General features: G+C 44.1%; 1 pseudogene; it reads right to left on the bottom strand.

Annotated features, from left to right (window-relative positions):
- Positions 1-21,837, bottom strand: part of LOC109888855 (voltage-dependent calcium channel subunit alpha-2/delta-1-like) — a 101,547-nt pseudogene extending 79,710 nt beyond the window's left edge.
- Between the last annotated feature and the right edge of the window lie 3,984 nt (positions 21,838-25,821).

Below are 25,821 nucleotides of genomic sequence, written 5' to 3'. Positions count from 1 at the left end.
GGTCCACTTCATATCCAAGTGCAATGGAGCCTAAAGTTAACTCACTGAGCTCTTGATAATATCACTACTGACATACAGCACCTTTGTCTGTCTCTGCCTCTTTCTCTCCATCTCTGCCTCTCTCTATATCTCACGGCCTCTCTCCCTCCCCCTCTCTATATCTCTCTCGCTCTATTTCTCTCTCTCTCTATTTCACCAGGATCACATTGATGGCATACCTCCTGACATACTGGGCTGAGCCACTGTGGTGTTGCTTAGAGTAACAAAGAGCTCCGATGAAAACATCAGGGTCTGCCTACTAAGAATTGTTTTTATTCTGTAACCTTTAGAAACATTGTGAAACATTGCGCACACACACACACACACACACACACACACACACACACACTGGGATAGAGACAGGAAGAGAGAATATTGCATGCAGTTGGCTGGGGGTTGGAGTGGGATGTAGATGATATCATTGTCACTCACAGACCACGCCACACACTCAAACACATCCGTGTGTCATTTGCAGCTATTCACACAGTCCCTGAGAGTAATGAGTGTAAAGCTGGTTACTTGTCCAGAGGATTGTGACTGGGGAGAGGGAATGAGAGAGGGGGGAGGGGTGAGAGGAGGTTAGGTATTTTTTTAAATTTAACCTTTATTTAACCAGGTAGGCTAGTTGAGAACAAGTTCTCATTTGCAACTGTGACCTGGCCAAGATAAAGCATAGCAGTGTGAGCAGACAACAAAGAGTTACACATGGAGTAAACAATTAACAAGTCAATAACACAGTAGAAAACAAAGGGGGAGTCTATATACAATGTGTGTAAAAGGCATGAGGAGGTAGGCAAATAATTACAATTTTGCAGATTAACACTGGAGTGATGAATGATCAGATGGTCATGTACAGGTAGAGATATTGGTGTGCAAAAGAGCAGAAAAGTAAATAAATAAAAACAGTATGGGGATGAGGTAGGTGAAGAAGGGTGGGCTATTTACCAATAGACTATGTACAGCTGCAGCGATCGGTTAGCTGCTCAGATAGCTGATGTTTGAAGTTGGTGAGGGAGATAAAAGTCTCTAACTTCAGCGATTTTTGCAATTCGTTCCAGTCACAGGCAGCAGAGTACTGGAACGAAAGGCGGCCGAATGAGGTGTTGGCTTTAGGGATGATCAGTGAGATACACCTGCTGGAGCGTGTGCTACGGATGGGTGTTGCCATCGTGACCAGTGAGCTGAGATAAGGCGGAGCTTTACCTAGCATGGACTTGTAGATGACCTGGAGCCAGTGGGTCTGGCGACGAATATGTAGCGAGGGCCAGCCGACTAGAGCATACAAGTCGCAGTGGTGGGTGGTATAAGGTGCTTTAGTGACAAAACGGATGGCACTGTGATAAACTGCATCCAGTTTGCTGAGTAGAGTGTTGGAAGCCATTTTGTAGATGACATCGCCGAAGTCGAGGATCGGTAGGATAGTCAGTTTTACTAGGGTAAGCTTGGCGGCGTGAGTGAAGGAGGCTTTGTTGCGGAATAGAAAGCAGACTCTTGATTTGATTTTCGATTGGAGATGTTTGATATGAGTCTGGAAGGAGAGTTTGCAGTCTAGCCAGACACCTAGGTACTTATAGACGTCCACATATTCTAGGTCGGAACCATCCAGGGTGGTGATGCTAGTCGGGCATGCGGGTGCAGGCAGCGACCGGTTGAAAAGCATGCATTTGGTTTTACTAGCGTTTAAGAGCAGTTGGAGGCCACGGAAGGAGTGTTGTATGGCATTGAAGCTTGTTTGGAGGTTAGATAGCACAGTGTCCAAAGACGGGCCGAAAGTATATAGAATGGTGTCGTCTGCGTAGAGGTGGATCAGGGAATCGCCCGCAGCAAGAGCAACATCATTGATATACACAGAGAAAAGAGTCGGCCCGAGAATTGAACCCTGTGGCACCCTTCATAGAGACTGCCAGAGGACCAGACAGCATGCCCTCCGATTTGACGCACTGAACTCTGTCTGCAAAGTAATTGGTGAACCAGGCAAGGCAGTCATCCGAAAAACCGAGGCTCCTGAGTCTGCCGATAAGAATATGGTGATTGACAGAGTCGAAAGCCTTGGCAAGGTCGATGAAGACGGCTGCACAGTACTGTCTTTTATCGATGGCGGTTATGATATCGTTGAGTACCTTGAGTGTGGCTGAGGTGCACCCGTGACCGGCTCGGAAACCAGATTGCACAGCGGAGAAGGTGCGGTGGGATTCGAGATGGTCAGTGACCTGTTTGTTGACTTGGCTTTCGAAGACCTTAGATAGGCAGGGCAGGATGGATATAGGTCTGTAACAGTTTGGGTCCAGGGTGTCTCCCCCTTTGAAGAGGGGGATGACTGCGGCAGCTTTCCAATCCTTGGGGATCTCAGACGATATGAAAGAGAGGTTGAACAGGCTGGTAATAGGGGTTGCGACAATGGTGGCAGATAGTTTCAGAAATAGAGGGTCCAGATTGTCAAGCCCAGCTGATTTGTACGGGTCCAGGTTTTGCAGCTCTTTCAGAACATCTGCTATCTGGATTTGGTTAAAGGAGAACCTGGAGAGGCTTGGGCGAGGAGCTGCGGGGGGGGCGGAGCTGTTGGCCGAGGTTGAAGTAGCCAGGCGGAAGGCATGGCCAGCCGTTGAGAAATGCTTATTGAAGTTTTCGATAATCATGGATTTATCAGTGGTGACCGTGTTACCTAGCCTCAGTGCAGTGGGCAGCTGGGAGGAGGTGCTCTTGTTCTCCATGGACTTCACGGTGTCCCAGAACTTTTTGGAGTTGGAGCTACAGGATGCAAACTTCTGCCTGAAGAAGCTGGCCTTAGCTTTCCTGACTGACTGCGTGTATTGGTTCCGGACTTCCCTGAACAGTTGCATATCACGGGGACTATTCGATGCTATTGCAGTCCGCCACAGGATGTTTTTGTGCTGGTCAAGGGCAGTCAGGTCTGGGGTGAACCAAGGGCTGTATCTGTTCTTAGTTCTGCATTTTTTGAACGGAGCATGCTTATCTAAAATGGTGAGGAAGTTACTTTTAAAGAATGACCAGGCATCCTCAACCGACGGGATGAGGTCAATGTCCTTCCAGGATACCCGGGCCAGGTCGATTAGAAAGGCCTGCTCACAGAAGTGTTTTAGGGAGCGTTTGACAGTGATTAGGGGTGGTCGTTTGACTGCGGCTCCGTAGCGGATACAGGCAATGAGGCAGTGATCGCTGAGATCCTGGTTGAAGACAGCGGAGGTGTATTTGGAGGGCCAGTTGGTCAGGAAGACGTCTATGAGGGTGCCCTTGTTTACAGAGTTAGGGTTGTACCTGGTGGGTTCCTTGATGATTTGTGTGAGATTGAGGGCATCTAGCTTAGATTGTAGGACTGGCGGGGTGTTAAGCATATCCCAGTTTAGGTCACCTAACAGAACAAACTCTGAAGCTAGATGGGGGGCGATCAATTCACAAATGGTGTCCAGGGCACAGCTGGGAGCTGAGGGGGGTCGGTAGCAGGCGGCAACCGTGAGAGACTTATTTCTGGAGAGAGTAATTTTCAAAATTAGTAGTTCGAACTGTTTGGGTATGGACCTGGAAAGTATGACATTACTTTGCAGGCTATCTCTGCAGTAAACTGCAACTCCTCCCCCTTTGGCAGTTCTATCTTGACGGAAGATGTTATAGTTGGGTATGGAAATCTCTGAATTTTTGGTGGCCTTCCTGAGCCAGGATTCAGACACAGCAAGGACATCAGGGTTAGCAGAGTGTGCTAAAGCAGTGAGTAAAACAAACTTAGGGAGGAGGCTTCTGATGTTGACATGCATGAAACCAAGGCTTTTTCGATCACAGAAGTCAACAAATGAGGGTGCCTGGGGACATGCAGGGCCTGGGTTTACCTCCACATCACCCGCGGAACAGAGAAGGAGTAGTATGAGGGTGCGGCTAAAGGCTATCAAAACTGGTCGCCTAGAGCGTTGGGGACAGAGAATAAGAGGAGCAGGTTTCTGGGCATGGTAGAATATATTCAGGGCATAATGCGCAGACAGGGGTATGGTGGGGTGCGGGTACAGCGGAGGTAAGCCCAGGCACTGGGTGATGATGAGAGTGGTTGTATCTCTGGACATGCTGGTAGTAATGGGTGAGGTCACCGCATGTGTGGGAGGTGGGACAAAGGAGTTATCAGGGGCATGAAGAGTGGAACTAGGGGCTCCATTGTGAACTAAAACAATGATAACTAACCTGAACAACAGTATACAAGGCATATTGACATTTGAGAGAAACATACAGCGAGGCATGCAGTAATCACAGGTGTTGAATTGGGAAAGCTAGCTAAAACAGTAGGTGAGATAAGGAAGAATTGTGTCCCTAATCTGCTTCTTGTCTCCTCTCCTCTCTATAGTGCCTGAGATTTAAAGCCCCGAGATCTGAGCAGACAGTGTGTGTGTGTTTGTGTGTGTGTGTGTGCCTCCATCCATGCATAGATGTGTGTGTAACTATTCCCTACTAGAACACTAAACAGACACGGTCTTCCCTTTTCTCCTAGCCAACTTTGGAGTATTTTAAAATGTTTAGTGTTTTTCCTTACTTGCTCAGAAATTTTAGCTGAAATTAGACTTCCCTGTCCTGGATCCTTTGTTTGAACTTCCCGAGGCAGCTCTATTCATCCCAGGGGCTGCACCAAACACTGACGCCAGATTAGAGGTGGAATGAGTGAGACCCTAGATTCAGACGTTCAGTCCCTGGACAATAAAGTAGACAAGCTCAGGGTGAGGATCTCCTTCCAGAAAGACATCAGGGACTGTAACATACTCTGTTTTACTGAATCATGGATCTCTTTCCAGGTATATTGTTCCTCTGCATTCAAGTCAGCAGTTTCTTCGTCCAGGAAGAAAGAACTCTCAGAGAAATAGAAAGATGGAGGGGTTTGTTTCATGCCTAACAACGGTGTGATTGGTAAAGGAACTCAATTCCCTTGTTCTCCCGAGCTAGAATACCTCGCTATCAAATGAAGACCGCATGACCTCCCAAGAAAAATGTACTCAGTCAGTCACTGCCGTGTATATTTACCCCCAAGCCGACACCACGACAGCTCTCAAGGAACTACACTGGACTTTGTGCAAACTGGAAACCCCATATCCTGAAGTCGCATTTACTGTAACGGTGGACTTTAATAAAGGAAATCTGAGGAAAGCACTACCAAAATAATATCAACTCGCAACACGGATCATGGATCATTGCAAATATCCCTTCCGGGATGGCTACAAGGCCCTCCCCCACCCTCCCTTCGGCAAATCAGATCATGCCTCCATTCTGCTCCTCCCCACCTATAGGCAGAAAATTTGTGCAAAACTGAAAGTGCAAAACAACATTTAGCCATGGCAAGGTGATTAGGAACATCGACGTGTACAAACAGACCAGCTACGACCTCCGTAAGGCAATTAAAGAGGCAAAAAGACAGTACAAGGACTAAATGGATTTGCGACTCAACGACCCAGACACTAGACGTATGTGGCAGGGACTCCAGACAATCATGGATTATAAAGGGAAAGCCAGCCACGTCGCAAACACCAACACCTCACTTCCAGATGAGCTAAACACCTTCTTCACCCGCTTCATGAATTTGAATACAGCCCCAACAGATCCACAGACAACGCAATTGCCATTGCACTGCACACTGCCCTATCTCACCTAGACAAAGTAAATACGTAAGAATGCTGTTCGTCAACCACAGCTCAGCTTTCAACACCGTAGACCCTCCGAGCTCATCACTAAGCTCAGGTCCCTGGATCTGTACCCCTTCCTGTGCAGCTGTGTCCTGGACTTCCTGACAGGATGACCCCAAGTGGTGAAGGTAGGCAACAACACCTCTGCCACATAGATCTTCAACACAGAGGCCCCACAGGGGTGCGTGCTCAGCCCCCTCCTGTACTCCCTGATCACCCATGACTGCGTGGCCATGCACATCCAACTCACAACACTGGTAGGCCTGATTACCAACAATGATGAGCCTATAGGGAGGAGGTAAGAGCCCTGGCGGAGTGGTGCCAGGAAAATAACCTCATCCTCAACGTTAACCAAATGAAGGAGCTAATCGTGGACTACCGGATACAACAGAGAAAACACTTCCCATCCACATCGACGGGGCCGCAGTGGAGAGGGTCAAAAGCTTCAAGTTCCTCGTTGTGGACATCAAAGACAACCTGAAATAGACTTAAGAAATTTGGCTTGGCCCTTAAGACCCTCACAAACTTCTACAGATGCACCATTGAGAGCATCCTGTTGGGCTGTATCACTGCCTGGAATGGCAATTGCAACGTCCACAGCAGCAAAGCTCTCCAGAAGGTGGTGCGGTCAGCCCAACGCATAACTGGGGGTGCACTGTCAGCCCTCATGGATATCTACACTACCCGGTGTCACAGGAAGGCCAAGAAGATCATCAAGGATCTCATCCACCCAAGCCATGGCCTGTTCACCCCGGTACCATCTAGAAGGCGGAGACAGTACAGGTGCATCAAAGCTGGGACCGAGAGACTGAAAAACAACTTCTATCTCCAGTCCATCAGACTTTTTAAACAGTCATCACTAGCCAGCCTCCAAGTACTCTGCCCTGCAGCTTAGTCACGGTTCTAGCCGGCAACCACCCTGTTTGGCACACATCTCCATTCAGACCACATTCACACTCCTCCAATATGTCAGTGCTGTGGCCAAAAACCTCAACATTTAAACACACAAAAAAAGTGATACTTTGTAAACTCATTGTGCATTTGTTTTAAAACAATTTGTTGGTCATCTCCAACGCATCTACAAATCGACCCTTTGATTTACAAGTGGATATCTGTCAAACTGACCAATCCAGACACACCTCTGCTCCATTCATGTTTAGTCAGCGAAGTTTGTCTGAGTTGGCAGGGATGCTCTGCTCTGCTCATAGAGATAGAACTACTGTGGTTTTTAAAGTCTGGGTTAGAGAGAGAGAGCGAGAAAGAGGGAGTGTAATGAGTATCTCAGCGGAATGCTGTGTTGAACTATGGACTAATTACACATCACTATAGGGGCAGACACAGTCTAACACACACACTCGTGTGACGATGCTTTTATACAACAGATAGGGCTTCAATACAGTGGGGACAGTTCAGCAATTTAAAAAACACAACCTCTAGATACAACTATACCAATTTTGTCACCAGATCAAAAGGCAAAGGCAAAACAAACAGATTGCAGTTTAATGTTTGGGACTGCCATTTACCCAACCTGCCACAGATACTTCTCTCTGTGTCGCATCCTATTACATCCCCAGGGTAATCAAAGGAACAGCTGAAGCATGGTTCCTAGAGTATGTGGGGGGTGGGGGGGTGAAACTAACGGATCACTCACCATAATATCTGGCTGTTACCTTCAGTTATCAGCCCTTTGACCCTGGAAGACCATTAAGGAACAGAGCATCACTCTCTTTTTCCTAGTTTCCCAAAGCTACGCTTGGTGTGTTAAAAGTCTAGACTAGGTCATATAATCTGGTATTGCATAGTAATACACCATATTTGGTCTCTGAAATAAACCCATGAAACATATTCTGTGTTTCACTGTATGAACTTGTAGGATTGGTAGTCACAGAATCGCATTAGCCGACAGTATAAAAGCATCATTTAATATATTCTAGAGTCAGCGTTAGTTTAGCGCTGACTAGTTTTGTCAACAAGTTGACACGACATGCCTTGGCATGCGCACGTCTTCATTGATCACATAGCTGACCCTAATGAAGGTGACCAGCACGTGGGAATCGGCTAGTAAAAAGTAAGACATGTTCATTAACATTCGCACTTACATGAACAGGTTTTACACTGTAAAACCATGAAAGATGTGACATGTTTTAGGGATAGGCATGAGTAATCAAATACTCCAGTACTCAAACCGCTGTGAAAACTCTCTCAACCAGAGAACAATAAGCAAAACTTATTTGGTCGAAATAGTTTGCTTTAACTCTAACGTTCCATTTGTGTGAATTTGCAGGACACAACAAAATAATAAACCAAACCAAGTATCACAGTTTTGCTCCCTAAATTCCTTTCCCCTCTGTCTCTCACTCACTCAAATGTGTTCTGACTGCTACACAGGCGTAATGTCTGTGCCTACAGAAATAAATGCCTATAAAAACATATCTAAAGTGATACACAAGCCATTGTCACACCCTGATCTGTTTCACCTGTCTTTGTGCTTGTCTCCACCCCCCTTCAGGTGTCACCATCTTACCCATTATCCCCAGTGTATTTATACCTGTGTTCTCTGTTTGTCTGCTGCCAGTTCGTTTTGTTTGTCAAGCCTACAAGCGGTTTTCCCCTTGCTCCTGTCTGTTTCTAGTTTTCCTAGTTTTGACCATTTTGCCTGCCCTGAGCCTGCCTGCCATTCTGTACCTTGTCACCCCACACTGGATTATTGCCTCTGCCTGCCCTGACCCTGAGACTGCCTGCTGTTCTGTACCTTTTGGACTCTGATCTAGATTACTGACCTCTGCCTGCCCTTGTGAGCCATTGCGTCGGCTGACCAATAAAGATGTCCTATGGGCATCCTCAACATGATGATGTATTGGAGCAAATCAAGAAATTGGTAAGCAATCAACCAATACTGAGGTACTATGATGACCTCTCTGAAGATGTGATGCAAGTGACAAAGGCCTAGGGGCAGCGCTCTTGCAGAAGGGGCAGCCCATTACATTTGCTTCAAGGACATTGACATCCATGGAGCAAGGATAAGCCCAAATTGAAAAGGAGTGCCTAGCCATAGTGTTCGCCTGTGACCGTTTTGATCAATACCTTCATGGTAGGGACTTTATCACAGTGCACACTGATCACAAGCCGCTTGAGGTTATCTGAAAACAAACTATTTGGTCTGTCCCGAAGAAACTTCAAAGGATGACATTAAAGCGTCAGTGTTATCAACTACAGGTAGTATACAAGAAAGGAAGAGAGCTTCACATTGCAGATTTCCTTACTAGAGCAACACTACCAACAACAAGTCACCCGCAATATCGGACAAATGCGACTGTATATGCTCTACAGGCTGAGGTTGAAGATGTGAACCATGCTACTGATCAAAACAACTCCTCGCAGACATGGGATGCTATTAAAGCTCTTTCAGCAGAGGACAAGACTTCTCGAATGCTTCAGTCTTCAATCCTAAGAGGCTGGCCGGACACCATACTGGTGAGGGACAATTGGACATACAGAGACAAACTCACAATGGAGGAAGAGGTTGTCTACAAAGCGACAGTTTAGACAGTGATCTAAACTCTACGCCCAATGTCTCTCTCTCATATCCATGGGCACTCAGGGGTCGAAGCCAGTCTCAGGAAAGCCAGAGCCTCAGTATTCTGGCCAAACAATAAATAAATAAATGTTGTGGCTGTGTGCAGCATATGTAATGCTAATCTACCTATTGTAAGCAGCAGTTTAGCAGATATGGCATACCTGACAGTGGTGTAGTTACGGATAATGGGCCCCAGTTCACGAGTCTGTTTGCAAAAGCCTGGGAATTCCATCATGTGACCACTTCACCGTACCACAGTCAAAGTAATGGTAAGGCGAAGTCAGCAGTGAAAATAGCAAAGACTCTCAACACAAAGGCAATGCAGGAAGGCACAGATGTGTGGCAAGCCATTTTGTTAAGGAGAAATACTCCCACAGAGGGTTTCGGCAGCAGTCCTGTACAGAGCTTAATGTCTCGACGCACCCATTCTCTGTTGCCAACAACTCCCAAGCTCCTCGCACCAAAGGTCATTAGGGATGTCCAGGCACACAAGCGTGCACATCAGGACAAGTCAAAACATTACTATGACCAGCATGCAAAAAAATCTGCCTGTAATGAAACAAGGCCAAGCTGTCAGAGCGCTCCTGTCACCTCATGCCAGGGATGCCACATGGAGTCTTGGCACATGCATAGGGCACATCAGTGCAATGTCATATGAAGTAGAAGTAAAGATCCGAAAGTATTGAAGGAACCGGAAGGACATAGTCCTAGTTCAGGAGAGCATAGGGCACAGGAGGGACACATGGGAAGACTTGGAATATCCCCTACCAGTGCAGTTATCACTGCAGACATTGCCTCCACAATTTCAGGAGGCTGTGGAAGAGGAAGAAGAGGCACTGAAGCTCCCAGAGGAGCCCAACGTCCCAGAGGTGCCCAATATGCTACCAATGCGACGCACTAGGACAAGGGTTAACATAAGACCGCCCCTGCGGTATGGGGACTATGTCCCTTAAGAGATGGACAAAAAAGGTGGTGTTGATCATCTAAATAGGTATTTTCACTGTGGTATTAAAATGGTATGAAGTGCTCAAGCTAATTCTATATGAAAAGGAAGATGTTAAGATAATGGGCATAATGCCAACCCAGAGATGGTGCTAGTGGGGCACCTATTTAGGATATAAACTCAGCAAAAAAAGAAACAGCCTTTTTTCGGGGCCCTGTCTTTCAAATATAATTAGTAAAAATCCAAATAACTTCACAGATCTTCATCGTAAAGTGTTTAAACACTGTTTCCCATGCTTGTTCAATGAACCATAAACAAGTAATGAACATGCACCTGTAGAAGGTCGTTAAGACACTAACAGCTTACAGACAGTAGGCAATTAAGGTCACAGTTATGAAAACCTAGGACACTAAAGAGGCCTTTCTACTGACTCTGAAAACACCAAAAGAAAGATGCCCAGGGTCCCTGCTCATCTGTGTGAACATGCCGCAGGCATGCTGCGAGGAAGACTGCAGATGTGGCCAGGGCAATAAATTGCAATGTCCGTACTGTGAGACGCCTAAGACAGCGCTACAGGGAGACAGAACGTCCTCGCAGTGGCAGACCATGTGTAACAACACCTGCACAGGATCGGTACCTCCGAACATCAAACCTTTCGGACAGGTATAGGATGGCAACAACAACTGCCCGAGTTACACCACGAACTCACAATCCCTCTATCAGTGCTCAGACTGTCCGCAATAGGCCGAGAGAGGCTGGACTGAGGGCTTGTAGGCCTGTTGTAAGCTAGGCTAAGGGTTAGGTGTAAGGTTAGGGTTAAGTTTAAGTTTAGGAGTTAGGTTAAAGGGTTAAGGTTAGCTAAAAGGGTTGGTTAAAGTTAGGGGAAGGGTTAGTGAACATGCTAAGTAGCTAAAAAGTAGTAAGTAGTTGAAAAGTTGCATATTAGCTAAAATGCTTAAGTTGTCCATGATGAGATTCATACTCACAACCTTTGGGTTGCTATTTATGCTGCTAAAAGTTTGCATTATATGCCCACCTACCCTACTTTCATTTTTGCCTTAAGTAACATTCTGTCTTAGTACTTTCTAGTAAAAATCATGAGTACTCGAACAGTCAAAAAAGGTAAAATGCCCATCCTTAACACATTTATAACCTAAAATTCAGTTCTTAAAACTTAATCATTAGGCATTTAGATTTGCCAATAAGTGTTCTCATCTTAAACACAGGTGTTGAGAATGCAAGATTAAACATGATAGTTTCATGTCTGCTCCCGTGGTTGATGTCACCGGTTTACTAGCCATCGGTCCTGGCATTCATCATTATGTGCACCTGGCATTCATCATCACGCACACCTGCGCTTCATCATTGGGCACACCTGGACTCCATCACTTCACTGACTACCTCCCCTATATCTGTCACTCCCTTAGTTCCATTCCTTAGGCAGTATTGACTATGTGTTTAGACGCTGTCTAGGCGCTGCTCGTGTTTGTTATATTGGTCTATGTTCTGTTTAATACTTAACTCACCACTTGCTTTCTGACTCCCAGCGTATACGTTACAGATAGTCAGTCAAATTTCAAACAGGAGAACGTATTTTAAACAATAGTGTTTACTTTCCCATCGTGAATTTAGTCATTAGAAAGTGATGTGACTTTCCATGCCTATTATTCAGACCAGTGTTTGGAATGTCAGTCACCTCACCTAAATTTTGGCACATCTGAACAGGACATTTGATTCAAGAAATCTTTTCAATCACATGGTGTTGTTATTCGACTGTGTTGAGTTAATTTGCGTTAACTCTCTGAGAAAAAGACGGAGGGGCCTCACTATCATATTTCTCAGCATGCTGTGTTGCAGGTCCAATTTTTGAATAGTTTGTTTTAATATATTTGATTTATTGAACTTATACTATACAAAGATAAATCATTTAAATTTTTCTAAACGAATCTAATCCGTAAGTTGTTGGATTTATTTCACCCGTTACTGAGATGATTGTCTCCTTTGCATTTCTTGTATATCCTCCCTCTGGCTGGATTCCAAAAGGACTTAATAATCACGTCACAAACCAGGAAAGGCAGGCCGTGGAAATACAGAGAGAAACGGGACTGTGCCCATCATACACCCTCTACCACATCTCCAGACATAATAGCACAGCGATGTAACAAGTCAACATACGGGGGAATTGGCAAGGTGCTAAACCACAAGACTTTCTAACCTGCTTGTTATTACAGTCATGGGTGGCCTTGGCATTTTATCCACACCAGCCCACTTCACTGCGCACGACACAACCCATACACACACACCCCATCCCAACAGATACACCCTGACCCTACACACCCCACTTACGCACAGGCTGTGGTGCTGACACATAACACTAGCAGTACAGTACAGCGTTTCTCAACCATCTCTTTACCAAGATGGCGTAGCAGTAGGTCGTCCTGTCCTGTCGTGTCCCTGTATATATCGTTTATTTTTCGTTTTTTACATATTTTCTCCACATATCTCTTTGAAAACATTTTGCTAAACCCTAAGCTTCCAAATACTCTCCTGCAACCCGACTCACCCAATGCAGCTATTTTCCCTAAAGTATTTATATTTACTTCGGGACCCCTCAACTGAAGCTAGCCAGCGGGTATGCTAGCGGTCTCCAGCTAACCGGTCATCAGCTAACCTGTAGTTCGGAAAGCTCTCGCCTGTTCGTACAACGCGACTTTAACCAGAGCACAACGGACCTATTTATTTTTCATCCCTGGATTCCCACCGCAAACGGAACATCTTTCAGCTGGATTTTTCAGCAACTAGCTATCTAGCTAAACCGCAACCTCTGATTACTCCTGGCTAGCGTTTCCACCCACTTAGCTTGAAGCTAGCCCGGCCGTAGCACCTGTGCTACTCCTGAGCTACAATACCCGGGCCCACGACCGGTCTACCGATGTCATCGCATGAAGAGGAATAAACAGACTCAACCCATCGCGACGTCCCCCAAAGGCTAACTCTCTAGCCCTCGCTATCTCCCTGCTTGCTAATTCGGCCTGCTAACTGCTAGCTTGTCCAGCTCCGGCCCGCTAACTACTACCTTGTCTAGCCCTGGCCTACAAACTGTTAGCTTGTTAGCACAGGCCTGCTAACCGCCTGAATCGCCGCGACTCAAACGCTCACCGGACCCATATTTACTTTCTATCTCTTTTGACTTTTAATTTGTTTATACCTTCCGGAAACCTGCCTCACCCAATGTGATACGGAATCGCTATTATTTTTTATTTATTTTTAGAACACACTCAAGAACCTCCAGAAGCTAACCAGCTAACTAGCTACAAGCTATTTAGTCATTGTTAGTTTTCTTTAACCTGGATAACACTCGCCAGGCCAGCTTCCCTGCCCCATCCACCGCTGCCCCCTGGACACTGATCTCTTGGCTACATAGCTGATGCACGCTGGACTGTCCATTAATCACGGTACTCCATTCTGCTTGTTTGTTCTATCTGTTGGCCCCGTTGCCTAGTCTACGCCATTTTACCTGCTGTTGTTGTGCTAGCTGATTAGCTGTTGTCTCACCTACTGTTTTAGCTAGCTTTCCCAATTCAACACCTGTGATTACTGTATGCCTCGCTGTATGTCTCTCTCAAATGTCAATATGCCTTGTATACTGTTGTTCAGGTTAGTTATCATTGTTTTAGTTCACAATGGAGCCCCTAGTTCCACTCTTCACGCCCCTGATAACTCCTTTGTCCCACCTCCCACACATGCGGTGACCTCACCCATTACTACCAGCATGTCCAGAGATACAACCTCCCTCATCATCACCCAGTGCCTGGGCTTACCTCCGCTGTACCCGCACCCCACCATACCCCTGTCTGCGCATTATGCCCTGAATATATTCTACCATGCCCAGAAACCTGCTCCTCTTATTCTCTGTCCCCAACACTCTAGGCGACCAGTTTTGATAGCCTTTAGCCGCACCCTCATACTACTCCTTCTCTGTTCCGCGGGTGATGTGGAGGTAAACCCAGGCCCTGCATGTCCCCAGGCACCCTCATTTGTTGACTTCTGTGATCGAAAAAGCCTTGGTTTCATGCATGTCAACATCAGAAGCCTCCTCCCTAAGTTTGTTTTACTCACTGCTTTAGCACACTCTGCTAACCCTGATGTCCTTGCTGTGTCTGAATCCTGGCTCAGGAAGGCCACCAACAATTCAGAGATTTCCATACCCAACTATAACATCTTCCGTCAAGATAGAACTGCCAAAGGGGGCGGAGTTGCAGTTTACTGCAGAGATAGCCTGCAAAGTAATGTCATACTTTCCAGGTCCATACCCAAACTTTTCGAACTACTAATTTTGAAAATTACTCTCTCCAGAAATAAGTCTCTCACGGTTGCCGCCGCTCCCAGCTGTGCCCTGGACACCATTTGTGAATTGATCGCCCCCCATCTAGCTTCAGAGTTTGTTCTGTTAGGTGACCTAAACTGGGATATGCTTAACACCTCGCCAGTCCTACAATCTAAGCTAGATGCCCTCAATCTCACACAAATCATCAAGGAACCCACCAGGTACAACCCTAACTCTGTAAACAAGGGCACCCTCATAGACGTCATCCTGACCAACTGGCCCTCCAAATACACCTCCGCTGTCTTCAACCAGGATCTCAGCGATCACTGCCTCATTGCCTGTATCCGCTACGGAGCCGCAGTCAAACGACCACCCCTCATCACTGTCAAACGCTCCCTAAAACACTTCTGTGAGCAGGCCTTTCTAATCGACCTGGCCCGGGTATCCTGGAAGGACATCGACCTCATCCCGTCAGTTGAGGATGCCTGGTCATTCTTTAAAAGTAACTTCCTCACCATTTTAGATAAGCATGCTCCGTTCAAAAAATGCAGAATTAAGAACAGATACAGCCCTTGGTTCACCCCAGACCTGACTGCCCTCGACCAGCACAAAAACATCCTGTGGCGGACTGCAATAGCATCGAATAGTCCCCGTGATATGCAACTGTTCAGGGAAGCCCGGAACCAATACACGCAGTCAGTCAGGAAAGCTAAGGCCAGCTTCTTCAGGCAGAAGTTTGCATCCTGTAGCTCCAACTCCAAAAAGTTCTGGGACACCGTGAAGTCCATGGAGAACAAGAGCACCTCCTCCCAGCTTCCCACTGCACTGAGGCTAGGTAACACGGTCACAAACTTCAATAAGCATTTCTCAACGGCTGGCCATGCCTTCCGCCTGGCTACTTCAACCTCGGCCAACAGCTCCGCCCCCCCCGCAGCTCCTCGCCCAAGCCTCTCCAGGTTCTCCTTTAACCAAATCCAGATAGCAGATGTTCTGAAAGAGCTGCAAAACCTGGACCCGTACAAATCAGCTGGGCTTGACAATCTGGACCCTCTATTTCTGAAACTATCTGCCACCATTGTCGCAACCCCTATTACCAGCCTGTTCAACCTCTCTTTCATATCGTCTGAGATCCCCAAGGATTGGAAAGCTGCCGCAGTCATCCCCCTCTTCAAAGGGGGAGACACCCTGGACCCAAACTGTTACAGACCTATATCCATCCTGCCCTGCCTATCTAAGGTCTTCGAAAGCCAAGTCAACAAACAGGTCACTGACCATCTCGAATCCCACCGCACCTTCTCCGCTGTGCAATCTGGTTTCCGAGCCGGTCACGGGTGCACCTCAGCCACACTCAAGGTACTCAACGATATCATAACCGCCATCGATAAAAGACAGTACTGTGCAGCCGTCTTCATCGACCTTGCCAAGGCTTTCGACTCTGTCAATCACCATATTCTTATCGGCAGACTCAGGAGCCTCGGTTTTTCGGATGACTGCCTTGCCTGGTTCACCAATTACTTTGCAGACAGAGTTCAGTGCGTCAAATCGGAGGGCATGCTGTCTGGTCCTCTGGCAGTCTCTATGGGGGTGCCACAGGGTTCAATTCTCGGGCCGACTCTTTTCTCTGTGTATATCAATGATGTTGCTCTTGCTGCGGGCGATTCCCTGATCCACCTCTACGCAGACGACACCATTCTATATACCTTCGGCCCGTCTTTGGACACTGTGCTATCTAACCTCCAAACAAGCTTCAATGCCATACAACACTCCTTCCGTGGCCTCCAACTGCTCTTAAACGCTAGTAAAACCAAATGCATGCTTTTCAACCGGTCGCTGCCTGCACCCGCATGCCCGACTAGCATCACCACCCTGGATGGTTCCGACCTAGAATATGTGGACGTCTATAAGTACCTAGGTGTCTGGCTAGACTGCAAACTCTCCTTCCAGACTCATATCAAACATCTCCAATCGAAAATCAAATCAAGAGTCGGCTTTCTATTCCGCAACAAAGCCTCCTTCACTCACGCCGCCAAGCTTACCCTAGTAAAACTGACTATCCTACCGATCCTCGACTTCGGCGATGTCATCTACAAAATGGCTTCCAACACTCTACTCAGCAAACTGGATGCAGTCTATCACAGTGCCATCCGTTTCGTCACTAAAGCACCTTATACCACCCACCACTGCGACTTGTATGCTCTAGTCGGCTGGCCCTCGCTACATATTCGTCGCCAGACCCACTGGCTCCAGGTCATCTACAAGTCCATGCTAGGTAAAGCTCCGCCTTATCTCAGCTCACTGGTCACGATGGCAACACCCATCCGTAGCACGCGCTCCAGCAGGTGTATCTCACTGATCATCCCTAAAGCCAACACCTCATTTGGCCGCCTTTCGTTCCAGTACTCTGCTGCCTGTGACTGGAACGAATTGCAAAAATCGCTGAAGTTGGAGACTTTTATCTCCCTCACCAACTTCAAACATCAGCTATCTGAGCGGCTAACCGATCGCTGCAGCTGTACATAGTCTATTGGTAAATAGCCCACCCTTTCTCACCTACCTCATCCCCATACTGTTTTTATTTATTTACTTTTCTGCTCTTTTGCACACCAATATCTCTACCTGTACATGACCATCTGATCATTCATCACTCCAGTGTTAATCTGCAAAATTGTAATTATTTGCCTACCTCCTCATGCCTTTTGCACACATTGTATATAGACTCCCCCTTTGGTTTCTACTGTGTTATTGACTTGTTAATTGTTTACTCCATGTGTAACGCTTTGTTGTCTGCTCACACTGCTATGCTTTATCTTGGCCAGGTCGCAGTTGCAAATGAGAACTTGTTCTCAACTAGCCTACCTGGTTAAATGAAGGTGAAATAAAAAATAAAAAAAATAAAAAAGTGACTTGTGATACATGTTCCCCTTCCTCTTTTTTAACAAGCTCATGTTTTAAACAATTACAATATGCAAAAACCCCACTGCAATAACTGTGCACCTGCTATACCTATTGTGTTATCCTCCCTGTTGTGCGATCTTCTCTGCTGTTACCCTGTGCTTCTTCTAGTTCTCTGTCAGGTTATCTGCTTAAGCCTTATACGTTATAAAAGCCAAGCCAACAACTTAGGCTATATTGCAAATGAGTGCCTGTCATGTGTTCCGCTAAATTAACACCGACCCGAAGTGTTACTATTACAGGGCTCCAGACAAACATTTCCCCTGGTGTCACTAAGCTTTATCATTTGTGGCACCAGCTCATGATTTGGTTGGACCCATGAGTAATCATCTTATAAGTAATTCACAGTCCTTTATTAAGAGGTACAATAAATCGACTACGGAGGTATTCAATAAATAAGTTGTTTCATCTAACACGTCCAAGCAGGAATGCATGATTCAAGATATTTTGATTTGCAATCTAATCCAGTGATTTTCATGAATTTTAGGTTGACAATAGACTATTGTTGCTATATTATACTTTCAAAATAGGACTCCAGAATTTCCAGATTTTTTAGTTTTGTTCAATAGAGATGAATTACATACATATTTATGTGCACTAACTAATATCATAGGCTAATTCATTTGGGGTTCAAAACATGAGGAAGGTGAAACTTTAAACACATTAACTTGATTGCTAACTCTAAATATAATAGTAAATATAATGTCCTAAAAAACTTTGCAGGTGTAGTCTTCTACCCATGAGACCTATAGAGCTATGGGCAACACTTTACAATAAGGTTCCATGTGTAAAGGGTTAATAAAGGGTTTGTAATATACATTATTAACAATTATTTAACCATTTGTACATGCATTATAAACCATTAATAAATGGGTATAAGAAATTGGTCAAACCAGTGCAATAGCCAGTCAGTGCTTGCCAAATAGTGAGCCACCACGTACCTCCAGCTATTAACAATATATACACTTACAAATGCGTATTATATTGAGCCCTTATGTACCATCATGTAACCTTATTTTCAATGGTTGCACAGTTAAACAATAGTTATTTTCTCACTTTTGGGTGTAATGCATTGTTACTCTGTCCCAGGAACAGAAATGATTGGTTTTCAGACCAATGGTCTTGCCCCTTGTCTGAAACGTAATGATGCGTTGGAAACTTATTTATTGCAGAAATTATGGCATTATCTCAAAATCTCAAGCCATATTATTGGTGTTGTTTGCTGGTTTCTGAAAAATTCCTCCGACTTTGTGAGATCTGCCCACCTGTGAAATAAAGACGACCTGGAATGTGCCCAGAATGTTGTGTTGACACTGACATCATGTGACAGTGCGTCATGAAGAATGATGATGGACGTGGCTATGAGAAGTGTGCAAAGGCCAGACAGAAGATATTGCACAAATGAAACGTTGTTCACAAGACACAAATGTTGACAGAGTAGGGAGGGTAAATTCACTATTTCACTATATTTGTTTCACTTTCAAAAACAGAAGTTCTGTTGGATGATATAGCATGCTGCTCAGCTAGTTAAGTAGATGGCTAACATTTGCTATTACTTTTGTCCTACCTAGCTAGCTAGGAAACATTAGCAAGCCAGCTAGAATTAGGTAAAACCTAAAACACTTTTTTATATAGACATTCTGCTAGACGATTTGAAACAAAATAATATTTTACATGATATAGCTAACTAGCTAAGTAGATCACATTTCCTGGCTAGCTAGATAGCTAGCTAAAATCGACATGACAGAGTTTCCATGCAATTTGTTTAGATAGCATGCTAATCTTAAAAAGCTATCTAGCTAGTTATCTAACCTTAACTTGGATACAGTCTATCTAGTTAGCTGGTAAGTTAGCTAGCTTTCTAGCATCCTTTGTCAGCACTATAACACAAGTGGTTCTAATTTTAGGACTAACTTACTAACTGGCTAGTGGATTAGTACAATTGTGATAAATAGCTGTCCCCTTTCATCTATGGAATCTATCTATTAGTGTTAGCTAGTGTTTCACATGACTTGCCATTATTAGCCGATGATAACATAACTAGCTAAGCCTAAAATGGTAGAAATCTTGATAATGATGATAGTAGAATAATGTAGCTAGTGACTACACTAAATTGTCATGAATACCTCTTCTCTCCCACACATTCCCATAAGGTCTCAGTCTCTAGGATGGGAAAATGCTTAACAAGAAAGAAACCGATGAAGACACTGAAGAGGATCATGAGACACTATCTGTTATCAATTTATATTCTGACTTGTAATGTTAAGGGAAGAAAACGATGCCCCCTGTTTGTCTGAATTAGCAAGATTACTCACTATACCATTAATAGGCTACAGATTTCAGTCACTGCAATTAAAATTGTTTTACAATTCTTCTTTGCATCCTTCTTTGCATTCAATGTTGTTCTTTCTATGTAGTGCATGTATGAGGAGATTATATACTGGTATACATTTTTGCAACTTAATTCTTCAGAGTTTAAGACATTGATGTAGAAGGGGGTGCTATTGAAAGGGCAAGGGTTGGCTATTTGAAGAATCTTAAATATAAAATATATTTGGATTTGTTTTAACAGTTTTTTGGTTACTACATGATTCCATGTGTTATTTCAGTTTTGATGTATTCACTATTATTCTACAATGTAGAACATAGCAAAAAATTCAGAAAAACCTTGGAATGAGTAGGTGTGTCCAAACTTTTGACTGGTACTGTATATATATATATATATGTACACATATTTGACCCTCTTTTGGCGGAAGGCACAAAACTACCTTCATACTTCCCGTCACTTTTTAAAACTGGTATCTGTTACCTTCAGATGAGTCACGTGACACCATTAGTTTGTAGTTTAAACTGTTATCTATTTGGGAAAAACTTATCAGCTATTGCACTATTTTGACCAATGCAATATAACTGTTTATTAATGCATTTACAAATTATTACATAAACATTAACATAATTAGAACCTCTTTATAAACCCTTTACAAATGGAACCTTATTGTAAAGTGTTACCGGCCTGGGTAACGTCAATGACCGGTGCACATTTTGCCACTCCATATCTCAAAGCCATATCAAATATATTGGTTGTTAAATAGTTGCTATTGAGCTGAAGATTGAGCGTTGAGAAATAAAAAGTTAACCGACAGAAAGCTGAGAGCCTTCTCTCTCAGACAGGGACAATGGGATGAAGCTTCCAAAGCTGTATTTTTCCTACAATTGCATTTTGAAATGTTATATGATCAGAACACCTTTTTCTCTTGAGCGCATGAGGGGAGGGGAGAGTTGCTCGCTCGATCACTAAAGCAGGCCCCAGCTAGGGCGCAGGCACAGGACAGACAATTTCATTAATGTAATCATGAGGACAATGCAATTAACTTTTTTACCATATCATGGTGACAATGTAAAATGCGTTTTTTCTACATTTACATGCACCCTTTCCGTTTTTTACTATCCATGATCTTGGCTGTCTAAATGAAGACAGTGGGAGCAGATCTTGCAGATGCCACATTTAACTTTGAATTTGAGTGTGCGTGACCTAAACTCAGCCTTTCAGAAAATCTGGCTGGCCCATCTTGCCTACTGATCAGCCAATGGCTCATTATAGATTAGTATAACAGAGAAATTGTGGGGGAAAAAATACAAAAATAAATTTTAACAATCCCATGGGCAGCTTGCCTTATCAACTTTTAATTGTTTTGTTTTTATATTTAAAAAAAAAAATGTCCAGCCCATATGGCATTAGCCAGAATTGCTAGATGGCAATTCCCCTTGATTACAGTATTTCTTCACATACCATTGTTTTAGTTCTTCACCATTAGGAATCACACACACGCCACACAAACACAAATAATTAATCAGTTTTACTTACAACAGTTACACAACCAACAACTGGGTTTGACAAGCTAGGCGGGAATTTGAATTGTAGCAAGCCTACTTACATGAGTTGTGTTGGAAACTGCGACGACAGACAACTATCCGACGATAACAACAGTAAAATCAACACGGCGTGTGGTCTGTAGGTGTCCATTGCCAGGCGTTTACTCCCCGACCAAACACACATGCACACTCACGCGCCCCCGCTCCGTCGCCCTTTCCAGCTGTGTAGAATGGTCCACGCCAAACGAGCAGTTTGTGTCACACACTCGGAAATAATAACCCAGCCCCGCCACAAATAATCTGATCAACTGTCAACCACGCTCTAACAGGTACCGGATTGGTTATTTTATGTCGTCTCTCTCGCTCGCTCTTTCTCAACCACACCAGATTTTACTCGGTTTCATGTAAAATAATTTATCTGGGAGTCTTTAATATAATCATTTGGGGGCTTCTTATGGCCCAGCCCTCTAACCTCAAAGCTACATCAATCCCCCAGACAGACAGAGACAGTGTGAGTGACAGGTAGCAGTGGATTGATAGCCTGATGACTCACACTAAATTATTCCACTACTCTGTCGTTCGCTACATACCTTAGTCTGAGACTGCCATAATTGAAGTTGTTTGTGTACAAAACAAATTCATCAGTAATTGCATCGTCTCTAACCAATCAGAGTATCAAAACCAATTACGGATTTTCAAACCGCCGCTTTATCCACATGTGTTCTGGCCAATTAGATGGCCCCGAATGTGTTTGCGTTTGGTGAAGGGACATGGGGGTACTTAATTCTAGACTCCTGGCGGAGAAAAAAACATATCCTTGTGCGTAGCGTGGCGTAGCGTTTGTCTGAAGCAGGGAGTCTGGGGAGCCAGGCCAGTGGACTGATAGCTATTTGAGTGCGCAATTGAACAGACTTTTAGATATAGTGATTTATAGCATTGGTCTTCAACCTTTTCTTGCCCAGGGACCCACTCCCAGAAAAACCGCCGACCAAGGAACCCCCATCATACATTAGCAAAACATTTTCTTGTCTTATCATCAGGTGACTGATAATGGAAAGGAGAATCAACATTTTAAAATTAATAGATTTGGTAGATAGTTTTTTTAGTTTAGGCGTATGTCACAAGTCACGACTTCACAGGAGAGCCTTTTGAACTTAAGCATAAAAAATAACAAAAATAAAAATACATTGTTTGGCAGAAATTCCTTCTCGAACATGTGAACTTTCATGTGCCAAATGTGTATGTCATCTGTAAATACGAATAAAATAGTTAAATTACGAGCCTAGTTTGTTTAGCCACAGAGAAATACAGCAACCTTCCCGCTAGTCCGGATTGTATTGAGACAATGAGTGGGCTGGACATACCGAGAGATGAGTTTGGATTGGTCTGCAGTGTTTAAAATGAGCTGCTTGTAATGCGTAGATCGTCCTTTCTACTGCAGTTTTTTCGAAAGATATACAGCTGAAGTCGGAAGTTTACATACACTTTAGCCACATACACCTCAGCCAAAAACAGTTTTTCACAATTCCTGACATTTTATCCTCGTAAAAATGTTCTGTCTTTGGACAGTTAGGATCACGACTTTATTTTAAGAATGTGAAATGTCAGAATAATAGTTGAGAATGATTTATTTCAGCTTTTATTTCTTTCATCACATTCCCAATGGGTTAAGAAGTTTACATACACTCAATTAGTATTTGATAGCATTGCCTTTAAATTGTTTAACTTTGGTCAAACGTTTCAGGTATCCTTCCACAAGCTTCCCACAATAAATTGGGCGAATTTTGGTCCATTCCTCCTGACAGAGCTGGTGTAACTGAGTCAGGTTTGTAGACCTCCTTGCTCACACATGCTTTTTCAGTTCTGCCCACACATTTTTATAGGATGAGGTCAGGGCTTTGTGATGGCCACTCCAATACATTGGCTTGGTGATGGCTTTGTCCATTCGGAAGACCCATTTGCGACCAAGCTTGAACTTCCTGACTGATGTCTTGAGATGTTGCTTCAATTTATCCACAAAATTTCCCTCCGTCATGATGCCATCTATTTTATGAAGTGCACCAGTCCCTCCTGCAGCAAAGCACCCCCACAACATGATGCTGCAACCCCTGTGCTTCACGGTTGGGATGGTGTTCTTCGGCTTGCAAGCCTCATCCTTTTTCTTCCAAACATAACGATGGTCATTATGACCAAAGAGTTCTATTTTTGTTTCATCAGACCAGAGGACATTTCTCAAAAAGGTTTGAGCTTTGTCCCCATGTGCAGTTCCAAACCATAGTCTGGCTTTTTTATGACTGTTTTGGAGCAGTGGCTTCTTCCTTGCTGAGTGGCCTTTCAGGTTATGTCGATATAGGACTCGTTTTACTGTGGATATAGATACTTTTGTACCTGTTTCCTCCAGCATCTTCACAAGGTCCTTTGCTGTTGCTCTGGGATTGATTTGCACTTTTCACACCAAAGTACGTTTGAGTTTGAGTTTGAGTTTATTTTTATTTTTACAGGGACAGTGCACATTAATCAACATTTCAGTAAAAGTGCCGGTTTTAGCCAACCGGCTAATTTTCAACCGCAGTCCCTGGGCAGGTTATTAAAAACAATTACAATATAGACAATAGCAACATAGAACAAGCAAGACATAGCAACATATGACAAGCAAGACATAGCATACAGACAGAGCAACATAGGACAAGCAAGACGTAGCATACAGACAGAGCATCATAAAACAAAAAGCAGCAAGACAAAATTCATAAAAGCAACAAAGTGTTTCCACACCTCACAAGCTACAGACAACAGACAACATGGAGAGTGGCAACACACAGCTAGGGACCATGTTCACAAATCTGATTGACCTTTAGCCATGTCTTCAAGCATTTGGTGAAAGTGTGATATGTGGTGCAGTTATGTGTGTCTGATGGCAGTGTATTCCAGACATGGGAAGCTCTCACAGAGAATGCATATTTACTAAAGGTGCTTTTCCTTAGGGGAACTATACAGTCACCTCTCATGGCAGACCTTGTGGATCTGCTGCCATATGTCTGGGTTTTCTGTTTAACAAAAATATTGAGTGGAGGGGGAGCCAGGCCATTGAGGATCTTGAATACAAGACATGCGTCGGTGTATTGCACAAGATTTTCCCAACTCAAGAGCTCATGCTTTCTAAGGATGTGACAATGATGATGGCTATTGGGCTTCCTATCAAGCACTTTGAGAGCCTGTTTGTAGACAGACTGAATAGGTTTTAATGTTGTACAGCAAGCTTGGGCCCAACTAGTCAAGCAGTATGTTAAGTGGGGGAGTATCATAGATTTGAAGTACAGTTTTGCTACCTCTGTAGTCAAACAATTTCGTATAAATCGGAAATTAGCTAGGTTGAATTTGGTTATTTGAATTACCTTTTTCACATGCTTTTTAAAAGAGAGGTTGGAATCAAGTATGATGCCAAGGTACTTAAAATCGGATACCACCTGGAGCTTCTCCCCTGACACATAGACATCTGGCTCAGTAGCATCTGTTGCCCTCTTTGTGAAGAACATGCAAACAGTTTTTTTCACATTGAGATGCAAACACGAGTCACTGAGCCACTTTGTAACCTGGACCATTACAGTAGTGAGTTCTTGTGCAGCTTGTTGTTTGCTCTTTGCATGCACATATATCACTGTATCATCTGCATACATTTGAACTTCAGACCCAGTACAGACAGAAGGCAGATCATTAATGTACAGGCTGAACAGGAGGGGCCCCAGTATTGACGGTTCATCTCTAGGATACAGAACGCATCTCCTTCCTGAGCGGTTTGACGGCTGCGTGGTCCCATGGTGTTATACATGCATACTATTGTTTGTACAGCTGAACGTGGTACCTTCAGGCGTTTGGAAATTGCTCCCAAGGATGAACCAGACTTGTGGAGGTCTACATTTTTTTTCTGAGGTCTTGGCTGATTTCTTTTGATTTCCCATGATGTCAAGTAAAGAGGCACTGAGTTTGAAGGTAGGCCTTGAAATACATACACAGGTACACCACCAATTGACTGAAATTATATCAATTAGCCTATCAGAAGCTTCTAAAGCCATGATAAAATTTTCGGGAATTTTCCAAGCTGTTTAAATGCACAGTCAAACTACAGAATAAAGCCGCCAGTTAAAATCAAGGAACGGTTGTGCTCGTGGTTACTGAAGGGAGCTACACATGTGGCAGCAGCCCTTTAGAATAATGCAAAACAAATCATTGACTCTATCCAGCGAAGCAAATGATGCCAGCCCACTGAATGAATAACAAATGTAGGTAATGGGCGATAATTGTGCAAGTTACTTCACAATCAAATTAAAATTAGGCCTAACTGAATGATGAGGATGAAGAGGTTGATTTAATTTACAACAATAGTGTAAAGATGAGTTTGTATTATGCCTATTTGTCAGTGTTGCCCTTCATGTTAACAATTTGA

This window comes from Oncorhynchus kisutch, linkage group LG4 (assembly GCF_002021735.2).
Source record: "Oncorhynchus kisutch isolate 150728-3 linkage group LG4, Okis_V2, whole genome shotgun sequence".
NCBI classification, from domain to species: Eukaryota; Metazoa; Chordata; class Actinopteri; order Salmoniformes; family Salmonidae; genus Oncorhynchus; species Oncorhynchus kisutch.
Note: the sequence above shows the minus strand (reverse complement) of the source record. Positions and strands in the feature narration are given on the sequence as shown.